Genomic DNA, 12923 nt, shown 5'->3' on the forward strand with positions numbered 1-12923 from the left:
AAAGTATCACAAAGTTTAGTTTCAAAATTGTCAGAAAGGTGATAACATTTACTGCTGTTGGGGTCCCACAGACCCCAGTATGTATTTTAAAGGAAGAATTATTTTATAAATTTGCCTCATTTTCTTCAAAATAATACAGTAATTAGAAGAATGGCATTAAGAAATTCTATTTTCGGTAAAATGTTGGAGAATGTGATAGATATTGTGTAAAAATGTATGAGTTCATTAAATAAAAAGAAACTCCATAATTTAGAGAAATATGATTGGGGTCCTACGAACCCCAGTATGTACTTTGTGAGTAAGAAAATAAGGGTGTACGTGCAGGGTTAAGTCTGGCAAAATAGCCCCCGACTTTAGAAAATTGAAACAATGACTTTATCATTCGTTTGTACTACGTCTGTACCGTTGGTACCGAAAATATTTTCGTTTGTTTTCATTTTTCTTATAGAGTTACTTCAGAGGTCAACTGAGAGGGTTTTATCTTGGACATACACAGCACAAAAAATTGAAATACACCATTCGAAAGCAAATCGTTTGAAACGTTTGTACCGAAAAAAGTTTTGTTTGTACCCTGATAGTTTTCGAGAAAGAGGGGATGACATTTGGGAGACTATCTAGTACGCAAGATAGGCCCTGTAATGTGTACTTTTTCCATACCCGCTAATAAGTATTATGTGTTTGTTCATGTGAATTCATGTGTATTTAGAACTCTGGTTGTGTGTATCCAAATAAAATTCAATCGGCGAGTGGGAAAACTGAGAGTCCAAAATATGCCATTTTGAGGTAAAGCCAAAAATAACACTATAGATGCAGAACTACAAGTTGTGATGAAGAGCAATACAATATCAAGACCTCGCACGTTATAGCAGAATCGTACAAACGAATATACTATAATGTCGACTATACATTTGTAGCATTAACAAACGAAAGTTCTTTCTTCAAATATCTCAAAATGTGTTTTGTGCACTACTAGTATTTTTCCACTCACCGATTCAATTAAATTTTCTCTATTTCTGCCCTTTTCCGTAAGTAAATATTGTATTACTCAATAATTTCCTACTTGCTTTTGGCTTTTGTCTATGAAAGCGGCGAGCTTCTAATGTGACAGATACAAACAGTTGATTTCTTCAGTTTATGTAAAACTGAAACCTGGAAGGACGCAGTTTAGGAGAGTAAACATTTCATTTTTTATTTTTCTTTGTTTAAGATTATTTCTGTCAATTCAGTTTCTTTCTGAATTTGTACACACTTTATTCTTTTTAGTTCTTATTAATTTGATATAACATTATCGTGTCTTGTTTCTAAATAAACGTTTAATTTACAGTTTTTCACTAATTCTTTCCCCCCACTAGTGATAGCGTTGGGGTGGGTAAGGTAGGAAATTAGAGAAAAGTGTATTTTGTGCTGTGATACGGGGGATATCTTGTCGCCAAGCTAGCCCCTTCAAATGTCATCTCGAAAACTATCAGGGTACAAACAAAACTTTTTTCTGTACAAATGGTACAAACGATTTGCTTTCGAATGGTGTATTTCAATTTTTTGTGCTGTGATACAGGGGGATAGCACCCCAGTTGACCTCTCAAGTAACCTTATAAGGAAATTCGCCTCTTCTTTCACACCCTCAATCGAAAACTTCATCACTAGATTCCCTCATTTCCTTCCAATCGTCACATTTTGTGCAGTTTTATCTGTGAGTACTTACTGCTTCAGCAGTCCCAACAGAGATATCACTGGCTACAGGAATTCATTGAAGTCTAACACACTGAATGATTCGCTAACAATTTCCGTCAATGGTCCTTCACTTAAGGACTTTGATCCTCAAACTGCAATAGTCAGCTGGTACTTCAGCGCAGAGACAGAGCGTTACACAAACGTGAAGTCTTAAGGTAAGATATTTTTTAACATGTATATGAACTGTCCAATTCAAAATTGATTATCCTGAATCTGATTGTTTGGTTTGGAAATTTTATGCCGTGATGTAATATCTTTTTTTGTGAAACCAAAGGCCTTGAGGAGGGGGGGCTCTCATAATTTGTACGTGAGAGACAATGGCGACCATCATTTTCGGATTGGCGAGTGCATCAGAGTTTGAAATTTTGTGCCCTGATTTAAGTATATAACTGTTATACGCTTAGCTTTTTAAAAAGATATTTCGTATTTTTAACTACGACAGGATAGTATCATCATTGTTCGATATAAAAAGTGCTAACAAAGCTTTTTAGGTTTCTTGTATTTTTGCACGCATGGAGGCACTGTAGATCATGTAATGTATGGTTTCACGCCTCTTCGCGTCCGCACACAAAAGTTATGACTTCACATCTTTAATTTTCGCTAGGCCTATTTTTATTATTTTTGGCGGGCTTAATTTTGTACATAGAAGACTGAAATTTTGCACACACATTCAGCGTACGCCTTAGTATTCTTCAGATTTTTTTCAGATCTCTGCGTTAAGACAAAGGGTCCAGAGCGGTAGGAAGAAAAGTGGATTAAAAATAACTTTCCTTGGTGATTTTCTCGCCTCAGATATATGATGAACAGAGCCGTAGCCAGGGGGAAGGGGGAGCGGGGCGGCTGCCCGGGTGCTGATAGCAAGGGGGATAAGGAAAGATTTAAATCATTTATCTCCCGATATAAGTGAAATACGATGGCCGATTTCCTTAATAAAATTAGCTCCTTCTTGACCCCAAGTACCACTTGACACGATGGCAATTGAAACAAACCAATATTTATCAATGAGATTAATATATTTATTCCTCTTGTCGGTCTCCTTACGAGCAGCTACGAGACCTGCGCGTGATGATGAATGTGCAAGATTGGAGGGAGCATAAGTATCTGTGCCAAACTAGAGCTTTCCCTTTTTTTCCAGGGCACTATAAGTATGGTACTATAAGATAGAGTCATGTTTCTGCTACAGCACAAGACATTGATTTATTTGGTTATGTCTTCTGATATCGAAAAATGTTACAAATAAAAGAAAATATTTGATTCGTTTTACAATGAGCACACAAGATGACACTTGCTGTAAGATCTTACTAGAAGTGCTCAGTTTTGCGAAATGTTTATTTGTATGTGTAAAGTATTTTAAAGTAACGATCTTATTACAAAATAGATATATTTTTTTACCGTTTTTCGTGTTATGTTTCATATTTTGTTTAAATATTAATTTACATGTAAGGAAATGTATTTTGAGACGAAACTTGCGCAGAACGTCATAATGCGTTGTTGCCAAATTTGTACTTTACTGTAGTAGTCATAATAAGAAAATTCCTAGATTCTAGTTCGAGAAGCGGAATTGCGGTAAGGATCGAAAACTAATTTCTCTAGTAAGTATCCAAGCAGAATTCCATGAATAGTTCCCTTATAACCTGGCATCAGTAAACAGTCGACACTACCTGGTAACGCCACACTATTTAAGCACTAGGAACACCAAGTGGTCCATCTTAATTGGATGACGCGTGTATATACTGTATATATAATGCTATGTAAGCAGCATTTTTGTTTGATATCAGTAAATCTCGAGACATTTATGGATGGTCTCCTCAACCATCTTCTTGAATAGACTGATTGAGATTGCTGGGTGGAAGATCATTCCATGCACGGATAGTGGATGCGAAGAACGATTTTGAGTAATATTTCTAGGAGTTTAGGGGAAGTGAAAGGAGTTTATTTACACCTGATCTTGTATCGTGATCGTAATGAGCATTTAATCTTTGCAATCGTTGAAATAAGTAGGAGGGTTGTTGAAAGTGCAAAGTCTTAACGAGAAGTGAGAGTCGATGCAGATGACGTCTATCGGCAAGTTTCAGAAGGTTGTTGGATGATTAGACCGTTTTAGATTATAAGTAAACCGTTTGCAGGCATTTTGGTCAATTGCGCATCATTCAGACAAGAAATGTTTTGTAAACTAAATGAACAATAATAACTACAGTAAATGTTAATGTACAAGAGGCGTTTTGCATCACAAATTCCTTTTCTTTGTTGTGCTCCATACTGTTGTAGACAAGATTCCTTATAAACCGAAACTGACTTTTCAAACTGCTTTCTTAACGGCTTTTATATATTATGACAAGAAATCAATGAAAAACAGAAACATTTGGCTACAATGCTACTGATATATACATTTTCGAAAAAAAAAATTGGTCAAGAACAATTTTGAAATTCAACTTGACCGCTATACTCCCCAATGTTTTCAGATCGTGCTCGTTCGATTTAAAATTCTTCTATTTTAGTTCGAATGAAAATCCAAAACAATTCTAAGTAAAACTGAAATTAAGATTTGTTAATACAAATATTTTCTTACCCTAATTATCACCGCGCACACTTTTAGTGTATATGGTTCCTTACTGCCCGGTGGGGACATTAAAATATTGAGCTATTAACCCTCCAACACGCGCGCGGGCTACTATTGTAGCCCAGCGTTTTTATTTTCCTTGCCGCAAAGTAATTCGAGATGATAACTCAAAGGGTGTCTGTGTACCTTTCTATCTACTATCATTCTGCGTGTTTAGTGTGTGGACAAACGTAAAATCGAAAGGAGCTCATTGTTATTCTGCTTGAAAGTTTCATGGGCTACATCTGTAGCCCGCGCGCCTATTGATGTCACGGATGTTCCAAAACGTCGAAATGTTTTATTATAGTTTGAGTGTTGATCATATGGTCAATGAGTTTGCAAAATACCAATTCTGATGAGGAATTGTTTCTAGATGGTGATAGTTAACATTTTGAGACCGCAAAAATGCACTTTTCGGACACAGAAATTGTGAAAATTCAGAAAATGTGACTGATAATTCCGGGGGGCAGGAATCACTGATATCTGTTGATAATAGTAGTAAAGACAGTCCTGTAGTAAATTATTATGTAGTAAAAGACAATCTCAAATGGAAAAAAGTCACTCCTACTCGTAATATTTGCGCTCGTGCTCATAATATTGTGTTTCGTTTTCCAGGACATAAAGGTGGGGGTAGGTCTGCCTTGTCGGAGCTTGAATATCTAGAAGTGCTTTTGGATGTAAACATTTTGAGACTTAAGGTTGATTTTACCAATATTTACATTGACAGTTAAATTGAGATTTGTACTTAACCGTGATGCAAAACTTACAGACGAGATTGTACGTGCCCTTATTGACATTTTGATGCTTTTGATGAGTGGTCAATGCTTGAAGGAAAGTGTGCATTGACCACTCACCACTTGTGTTCAGAACATGCTTAGAAAGACATGAATATGGAAACATAGAAAGAAAAATATATGAGTGTAAATAGCACATGTAAAATTATGCAAAATCGTAATCAAACTTTGATACCAGAAACTCGTTATGCTGAAAAGGTATATGTTTTATGGATAATACATTTATTTGTAATATTTGTAAATTTTTTGAAAAATTATACTTAATTTTTAAAGAATTCTAACACACATCTTTAAGATGAAGGAAAGTTTAAAATGCGCCAGATTGGTCCATTTATTGATAAATACAAATAACTTTTACAGTCTTACTGTATCACTTTTGAAAAAATGAATGGTGTTGGTCTTTTTTCTATATACATAGCTTTCAAAATAAACATATTTCTCAAATTGTGTATAAAACCCTTAAAACAGTTTATAAAAATAATTATCTACAAGAAAGACAGAAATGTTAACAAACCTAGGCAACATAATAAAATAAAAACAAATGGGCTACAGTGGTAGCCCGCGCGACTATCCACGTCGCAAAAATCCGCGCGCGTATTGCAGGGTTAAAACAGCATCATGAGACAATTGTGGAGCAGCTTGAATAAATACACGGTGTATATACCTAATTCCGTTTTATAAAGCACAAATAAAAGTTTAAGTCACAACACGCTGACAATGCATCATCCAATTAAACAAGCGCCATATGTTTGGCAGTAACTATTTATGGGCTGTAGAGAAACCAATTTTAATTTAGTTGTCCTTTCTATCTGTTAGGTAATTTTATCGATATTTCAATATCGTACAACTAAAGGAAACTGAACATAGGGGACGCGTGCATTAGCTTTCACCACTATTGTCCCGTTTCCTCCTACTTTCTTCATTCCACCATTTCGCTCTTTTCTCATCATCACCATCTCCTTTAGCCTAGCTGGCATAATCGTGGGACGTAAAACTTAAAGATTTCATTTTTTCACTGGCCAATATGTGTACCAGATGAAGAATGACATACCACTTTATACACACAGTACGTACGTATATATATAAATTCAACTTCATATACAGGCTCAGAATTTCTTGCTAGGTGCCAGACCCGTATTTCCAGTTACCATGGTGACTTCGCGCCCGGAATTTTTCGAGTCTTGTGCATATATGCATGCGTGTGTGTAAGCAGAAATCGAGACGGTTAGAATATTAATTGTAATTGGGATAAGGGGGTACATTTTCTATTTATGAAGACACAATTAAATAGAATTTCCTTATATTCTTACTGTTGCCTTCATTCTTTTCTCTATAATTAATTTTTATATTTGGAATAATGATGATCTTTTTATTTAAAATAATATTATTTATATTTAATCCTAAATTATTTTATATCTCTAATCGGATCTTTAATTTTATAAAACACTCAAATGAAAATCTTATATATAAAAGAGAACATACAAAATCCTTTGTTCCCTCATCACGCTAATACGGCTGAACCAATTTCTTTTATTTTTGGGGGGTTATTAGGATTTGGACCCTAGATGGTTTTTATCATATCACTTTAATTTTTAATTACCAGTGTCTTGAGATAATTGACCATTCAAGTGTCCATAACGTACAAATCCTTTGTTAGTTATTCATCATAGGTAAAAATAAACGTATTTATATGCAACCCGCATGACCGTGTCACTCGGCGGGTTAACATAAATGACAGGCGCTATAATGTTAACATTTACTGCAATCACTTGAAAGCGAAAAAGTAAAAATTATCTAAGTAACAAAGTTTATTGCGTTCCGGGGTGACCGCAGCGAAGCGGGGCGGGTTAACATAAATGACAGGCGATATAATGTTAACATTTACTGCAATCTTCTATGGTTTTTATCATATCACTTGAAAGCGAAAAAGTAAAAATTATCTAAGTAACAAAGTTTATTGCGTTCCGGGGTGACCGCAGCGAAGCGGGGTGAACGCTGCTAGTTACTTATATACAAGAGCACAGAATGCATATTCCGCGCCTGTTTATGGGTATGTTGCAAAAATAAATATCTCCAGAAACTGTATAGAATACAAAGCTGAAAGGAAACGAGAAAGAAAAAAAACCAAACAAAACAATTACTAAAACAAAAAAAAACTACTGTTAGTAGTTAACGAAGAAGAACTGCATGTAGTGTAGAGGAGTCGCTAAAATTAACTTGTAACGAGGGCGATTACGAAACATCACCTACTAATTGAAATCATGATTATTTTCCAATAAAGTAAAATTCAATAAACTTTCTTGTTATTGTTCGTCCCTTCATGCATACTCATCTCATGGTTAATTATCCCATATCGGACTTCCGAAGAAACTCATCGAAACAACTTATTGACCGTGCCAATAGCGACTACTCTCAGTCATGACTCCGTTTTCTTTCATTCAGAAATAGAAAAGAAAAGAAAGAAGTAGAAGGGTAAAAGAAGGAGGTAGGAGAAGGGAGGAAAAAGAAAGAAAACAAATAGAGTATTTTAATAAGAAATAGATTACTGGATAATTCCGGGAATATAGTAAGAAGTCGGGAAAGTCGTTGAAAGATGAATCATTTTAAGCGTTATTAACGACTAATCAATTTTAGGATGCTTCGGAATAGACACATGTTCCTCCATACCACCCTGACCTAGCTCCAGGTACCACGTTTATGGGGTTGCCCAGACCTAGACCAGGAAAGGAGAAAATCGAAATTATTCTTTGTAAAGTTACTCCAAACGATGATTGATAACCATCCAATATCTCTAGGATCGACCACACATATGAATTAGCCAAAAAAAAAAAAAAAAAAAATCAAAGTTATAAACTCAATATAAATTTATGTATCGCATCAATAAGGGTTTCAACTTCCTGGAAGAAAGATGTCGTATTTAGGAGCCCTCTTGAAACTTTACACGTGCATTATGATCACTATCCTAACTACAACGAAATTAAATACCGCCATGTTACTACTAGATAAGTACAAAAAGAAATCACATTCACTACATACACGAACACAAACGGCAGTGGTTCAGGCCTTACGTAACTCTAAAAGGAATAATTTTCAGGATAGAAATATTTTAAGGGAGAAAACACTACTCTTCCGAAACTGTTTATGGATTTTTAAAAACAACTAACAAACTGATGCACTTCACATGGTAGAACCTGTCCATCACTAATTATATCTGCAAAACATGGCGTCACTGAATTACACTTCCTATTTCAGTTCTTCAGTCCGGGTTTTTACTATGAAATTTAGTAAATTATGGCTCCGTAGCTTCCTGGATGGTCTTTATTCAATTATCAAACTAGATTTACCTTGTTAATGCAGCTTTTCTCGCTAATTTCTACCTTTTTCGGAGCTGGGAAGATCTGGGTCTGCTGTCTTCGGCAAAATTCTCGGCAGGGAACGGGAATAATCGCGCTCTAACATCATAGCGTGGGTGAATCCTCCAATCAAAACAAAGCATTTTTGGCGGTGGGGCTTTGAAACGAATAGATTTTGGTAAAATCTAGATTGAACTAGATATCAGAAGGACATAGATATCTAAAAAGGAGGTGAAGGGTGGTCCAGAAAATTCTACCGAATTTTAGATTGGTTATTTATTCGAAAATTTCCGTCCAATGGTGGACCTATATTTTCAGATAGCACTGACACCGTAAGACTTGTAATAATCCATTTACATATCCATATACAAGACTTATAACTAATTTAATATATAAATAAAGATATCGATTCCCACAACTATAATTCCTAATGAAATTTTACAGTTTTCCATGTTAATTTGAAATAAAATAACAAACAAAATTACGAATTATATGAACAGCCAGAAATTTTTTGTTAAACGTCAAATACAGTCGGTGCAAAAAATTTCGGTCACCCTCCTATTAAAAACATCATCACATTAGACTGTAATGGTATATTACAAAGCTGGTGTTGAGAATAAGTTGCAATTTACCCTTTCAGTAATTTATGAGACATTACCGAAATCAGAATAAAATAGACCCAGTAGAAACACAAATCCTGAAAATAACCTCAAAGATTATATGCTTTGACAAAGCAAGTAATTAACCCGCAAGTGTACCATCTCGGACTATACACCATTAACTCATGTAAAAAACATAAACGACTTCTGTGCATACTTCAAGGTGATGGCAGCAGAACGTAAATGGGGTCGGTAGCAATTCGTAGCAAATAGAGTCGAGAGTCTTCCCGGAAGTAGATACCGCCTAAAATTATAATTCAAAGGAATCGCAATTAATAAAACCGTGAACATTCTCACCAACTCACCATCATCCATCATAATCATTCATCTTCACCTCATATTTATAATCAATAAATATACTTCATAAAAATTCTAAAATACAAAAAAATAATAAAATAAATAAAAACAGAATGTTAAATTATAAAAATAAAACAAAACAAAAGAACTAAAATGATAATTAGCTCATATGTTAACATTAATATATAATCATGATAACAGTTTTAAAGCGTGATAAAGTGTGTTCTTCTAAGTGTGTGATTTACCTAAGCATTCATGACTTGAAAACAATCTCATGACAACTAAATTGTCTCTCTAACCTCAATAGAAATGAGTGACCTAAGATCCTATTCGTCCCTTGCAAACCAATCTCATCACCAACTGTAGGGCATCTGAAAATGAAATTCAATGAAATTAGTGAGTTTTACGTCCCACGATTATGCTAACTAGCCTAAAGTAGACGGTGATGATGAGAAATGAATGAAATGGTGAAATGAAGAAAGTGGGAGGAAACGGGAGAACCCCGAGAAAACTCACGCACACTGTGTTTGACCATCACAAAATTCACTTTGTGGGAGCAAATTTTTTTTTTTAGAAAATTAAGATTGAGTACCGTGCAAAAGTTGTATAATGTTATATTATGTTTCCTTACCAAAACAGAGCCGGATTAAAAGATATTTAACCGGGCCCCGGGGGCCCCAAAGAACGTTAATTTTGAAAAAAAATAGCCAGCAATGTAAAATATTATTAAAATATATTTTTTAGAAAGTTAAGTTTGAGTACCATGCAAAAGTTGCATAATATTACGTTATGTTTCTTCACCAAAATAGAGCCGGATAAAAAGATATTTAAATGGGTAGTCCAGGAAATCTAGAGCAATTATACCCTTAACCTGGGCAAAATTGCAAATAGAAGCTTTTAAAACAGTTTTTTTATTCAGGAATCATTACTGAATAACATATTCAAAATCCGACAAAATCGGACCACGGGAACACTCCCAAAAACAGTTTTCAAAATGGCGGACCATGATTTAAAAATCTTGCGTCTATCTTGCAATTTTTTTCTGTATCTCGGTTTCCTGTCATCCGATTTTGACGATTGTTTTTTTAAATCAAAGATCATTTTACGTACTATATTTTTTATTAGGAGCACTGATGTCCTATCTCGTATAGTTTCTTGTGAAAAACGACATTTAATTTTAAAAATCATAATTTCTTACATTTACACCTTAAACAATTGTCTGTATCTCGGGTATCTGCAATCGAATTTACATGAAACATTTTTTAAATAAGAGCTACATATAAAGTTTTTAATAACAACACTTTTCTCCTATCTTACACCGTTTCGTGTAAAAAACTATTATTTTACAATCAACGTATTTTTTATTTATTTATTTAATCATTTGATAAAGCTCAATAAATTAAAATATTATTGCCACTTCACTGTGTTTTATATGTGTGAGAATGCTAATAATGTAATTCATTTAAAAATAGCATAGCTCGTTTGTGCTTATCCTTTTGTATGCATAAAGTAAAACTTTTAAACTTAATCCAGCTTTCGTTTGTACCCAATAGTATTTAAAATAAAACTACATATATCAACAGTATTCTACAGCAACTGTTTCAGGTAACAATGATTAACAGAGTTCACATATCAACTTTTAAATTAAATAAAATTACTTCAAATTATGTATGTTTGCGTTAAAAAATTGAAGTTCGTAAAATACAAACACTTTAATGTGAATCATACTCATCACTGAAATATTCATTATCAGCACGAGTTTGAATATTATCACAACCAGTGACTTGGCAGTCTCCACAAGCAGCTGAACATGGCAATCCTTTACGTCTGCATCCACATGGAAAAGTTGCGCATCTACTCGTACAAGAACACCGTATCATGTTAAGTAGATGCTCTGGAGCTGGTGGCATATCACAAAGTATGGGATGGTAGGAATTATCCTTTATATACCAACCCCACTCTTCAGCCATCATTTCCCCTTCTGTAGATTTCCAGATTCTTATTTGAAAGTATGTACGAAAGCTATGGTACTTTGTAGACTAATCAGTAGGTGGTAAACCTTAGGGTGTAACAAATGATGTAGCTGCAATTACCTTTTCAAGTAACATTCGATGGCGTAATACATTTGTGTATTCCAGTGAATTGCAGTCATATAACAGAAGCATTGCTTTTCTACCAGCAGCCTCAATTTCAGACTGTTGACAAGAGTCAGAACAAAATACATTTGCAACTGAACGGAGGTCACTATTCTTGAGCAGCTTGTTAAATGCTGAGGACTTTCCAATTGAAAAAATTCGGGACGTTGTGTCACAGCCTGTGAAAGCATGCAGAAATACCAGGAATTCGCATATATCACGACCCAATAATGATTTAATGAGGAGAATATCATACACAGGATTGGGATATTGTCCCCGTCTTATATCACTGCGATAGTATAACTTGAAATCTGTGTTATTTACATGATACAGAAGCAGAATAAGCAAGTCAGTATCTTCCCCGATGACTGTTGTATTTGCTTTTTCAAATGATGAGACTGCAGCACGAACTATATCTACATCAGCATCTCCAATTGCATTGTGCACAGTACATCCGCGATCCTGTAACTTTTTAGTTATTAGGTAAATTATTGCCTGTTTGTTCTTTGCATTACCTAAGAATAGTTCTTTCTTGCCAACAAACTTCATATAAGGATTGAAATTAATATCCTTACTGGTCTTGGTGCAGCGTCTTCTGTGAGTCATATCCTTGATAGTTGGAGAATCACTATAACCATCGAAAACAATTATAGCTTTCCCATATGTCTTCAGGGTGAAATCTGCATAAGAAGCTGCAATGTTGTCATATGTTTCATTGCTAGGCCATGAAAGCCGATGTAGGAGAGATCCGCCGTCCAATACATACTGGTTTGTAAACTGAATGTCTTCAGGTTCTTCCATGTGTACTTTTTTTGTGTATTTTAGTATCGCATGACCTAACTGAGACTTGTCAGCTTTCCTCATCACACTCTGAGATTCAAATAACGCAGGAGGATAAGAACAAAGTTCATAACACATCACATCTTCAAGATTCATATCCCCACCAGCAGCAACAGTCATCATTCTCTGAAAGAGAAGTGCTGCATCTATTTGTATATCATCATTAATTCGACTCACAACAGCAGCATCAGATCCTAGAGTTTTCGCTTTGTCGGATCTTTTCCCAGAATATTTGAATACATCATTGCCCATCATTTTTTGAACGATGTCTATACCAATGGAATGCAGTTCATCAACATTTACTCCAGGATCAGCTATTACATTTCTGACAATGTTAGGAAGATCTGGGCCAGAATTGAATGGGGATATTGATTCTAGTCGGTGAACAACTTGTTTAATATCATTACTGTCCCTAGTTTGTCTACTTTCCCTCATTTCTTTGTGTTGTTCACTGCTTTCCAACAAACTTTTAGTGTATTCCTGCATTGCTTAAGTTATAAGTAGAAGACACAGGC

This window comes from Thermobia domestica, chromosome 12 (assembly GCF_964235325.1).
Source record: "Thermobia domestica chromosome 12, izTheDome1.hap1.1, whole genome shotgun sequence".
NCBI lineage: Eukaryota > Metazoa > Arthropoda > Insecta > Zygentoma > Lepismatidae > Thermobia > Thermobia domestica.